Source organism: Peromyscus maniculatus, chromosome 22, assembly GCF_049852395.1.
Source record: "Peromyscus maniculatus bairdii isolate BWxNUB_F1_BW_parent chromosome 22, HU_Pman_BW_mat_3.1, whole genome shotgun sequence".
NCBI lineage: Eukaryota > Metazoa > Chordata > Mammalia > Rodentia > Cricetidae > Peromyscus > Peromyscus maniculatus.
The window spans coordinates 35,877,751-35,880,328 of NC_134873.1; the positions used below are offsets into that span (position 1 = coordinate 35,877,751).

Sequence of the window (2,578 nt, forward strand, 5' to 3'; positions counted from 1 at the left end):
AAAACATAAATGTCTATTGTAATAAAATGCCCAAAGGGACCATTCTGGATCAACTAAGCACAGAGAAAGGAGGGTTCAGCACGGAGTCTCAGGCCATGTGGCCTCCTGCATTAGGGCAGTGGCGTCTCAGCTCCTCATGGCAAGAGCACTTGACAAAGGAATCTTTGCAGAAACAGAGACGCAAGGGCTAAGACTTCAATATCCGACTCAATGGTGACGGTGGTCTCACGTCCACCCACTTTTCTCTGCATCTTAAAGGGCCCGCTGCCCTCTTAGACCCGCAAGCTGGAGGCTTCACGCCCTGAGCCTTGTGCAAAATACATGCCGTAGCTGCTCAGCAAAAGAACTTTCCCAGGGCTGAGGAAACAGTCCTAACAGTTTCATCTGTATTCACACAGAATCTACTCATTATCTCAAGAGAACGGAGAGAACGTGATTTGGAGAGGATTGGTTTTTACTGTAAAATGTACTAAGCAGATAACTTACTGTGTAAGTTCAGACTCCAATGCAGAAAGCATTTTCCTCGATAACATTTGGGGGGGGCGTGGTAGCAATGTTTATTGAGGGTGGGGGCATCAGTCCTTCTTGGCCGCCGCCTTCCTCATGGCGGCCAGCACGTTGCTCAGCTCCTCCCACTTCCTCTTGGTGATGATGTGCATACCCACCCTCTTCTTGATGAATTTGAGTGCGGGCTTGTCCTTGGACACCTTGAGCAGCTCCATGGCACACAGCTCATTGGGCACAAAGCCGTATACCTCCCGGATCATGTCCCGCACGAACTTGGTGTGCTTGGTGAGGCGCCCGCGGCGCCGGCTGTGTCGCAGCTTGCTGACGTTCTTCTTCACTTTTGTGGCCCTTATTGAGGCCCACGGCCATGGGGTAGCGCAGAGCCATGGCTGCTGCTCTCCCATGGCGGCCGCAACAGGACTCAATAACATTTTAAAATAATAAAACATGGCTAAGTGCCACAGATCATTGACTGGACCGGCCTCAGATTATTAGAGCTTGGTGGAAGGATTATTTTATATCTAGGTGAATAGCAGCCTAATTAAAAGTGAGCTCAACTGCCCAGGAGAGACTTTGGGTGCATGGTGAATTAATAATCAGATTTAGAAAGTTATAAAATCTTTACAACTGCGATTTTCTCACCATTGTCCTTGTATCAAACTCCTAAAATCATGAGATGAGGCGAAGTGGGTCTGATCCACCACTGTCTTTTCTTCTGTAGCAGGGATGGCGGCAAGTCTTGGTGTCCAGCAGACCAGAGCCCCTGGCCATTGGTTCTTGACCTATCACCAATGTGGCCTGTGTGCTAATATCATTATGTTGTTTTTCTTGAATTTCCATAGATCTAGGGCTGCAATTTAAAGAATTAGTAGATTAGTAGAATTTAAAGAATTAGCAGATCTTTGTACTCAAAGTCATTTTAGAAACATGAGATTCTGATTATCTGAGGTGTAGCCCCCTCTGCTTCACTGAAGATATTTCTCTATTCAGCTTCCAGTCTGAGTGACTTCCAGAAGTAAGAGCTGAGCTACAGTGTAGTGACCATGACACATACAAAGAAAATGCCTGATGGTGGGTCCTGACAGTGATGGGTAATGAATAGTGCTGTGTTCAGTCCATTTGAACTGTAGGGAAGGTGGCCAGGCAGGACCAAAAGCTAGAGAACAGAGCAGCAGCAACACACGTGTGCACACATGCACATTCACAAGAAGATACACACAGACACACGTGCACACAGAGACACAACTTCAAGCTCCAATGAACACTACTGGATCTATTTGATTTTTCAACCTCTGTATTGAGCTGTGGAGACTCCCTGGAGCGTTATCCTATGAAAACAATGCATCTGCCTTGATTGTAAGAAAATTAAAGGACGGAAGACGGAACTCCAAGAGCAGAGAGAGATTGAATCCCATCTAGAAACAGGCATTTTGCTGCGTGGCTGCCTTTGCTTCAAAGCCATCTGTGGCTTTCTGGGCATCTCACTCACACTTGAATTCTTTAACAACACACTCTTGAACATGCCTCGGGGACTCACTTTGAAATGCATCAAGCTGAAAATGGCCATGCAGAAGCACTTCCTCAGAGGACAGGCCTTCACCGGGCTCCAGAAACCACAGATCTCAAGCCCCACAACCTGCAGAGAATCACTGCCCCGGTCTGAGCACTTGGAAGGAGTCTCTCCAGACTGCTCAGCTTCTAAATCAGGCTTGCATATCCACTTGTAAATGGGGTCCCGGGACAAAGCAGAAAATGCTGTAGATGTTGCCTTTGCCTTAGTGGGATAAGAAGTTAAACTAGGGGTCAATAAAAGTAAAGGGAAAGAAAAATCATTTCCCAAACTCTTTCTAGAACATTCCTCCCCAGCACCTAGCAGGGTATTATAGTTTATATTGCTTTCAAAATTCACACATCCAACTGTCTGTTAATCCACCTACTGATTTGAATACTTGAAGCCATAGGTTGGCCTCATTTTAATGTGTTTCTATTTCCAATGTCTTTTTAATGTGCTTTTGTGAATTAAACCTTAACATGTAAGGACACAAAGGCCTTCATAATGAGCTGTGTGGCT

At 46.0% G+C, this 2,578-nt stretch overlaps 1 pseudogene; it reads right to left on the minus strand.

Annotated features, from left to right (window-relative positions):
- Window positions 1-568: 568 nt before the first annotated feature.
- On the minus strand, window positions 569-909 carry LOC102909950 (large ribosomal subunit protein eL36 pseudogene; annotated as a pseudogene).
- Between the last annotated feature and the right edge of the window lie 1,669 nt (window positions 910-2,578).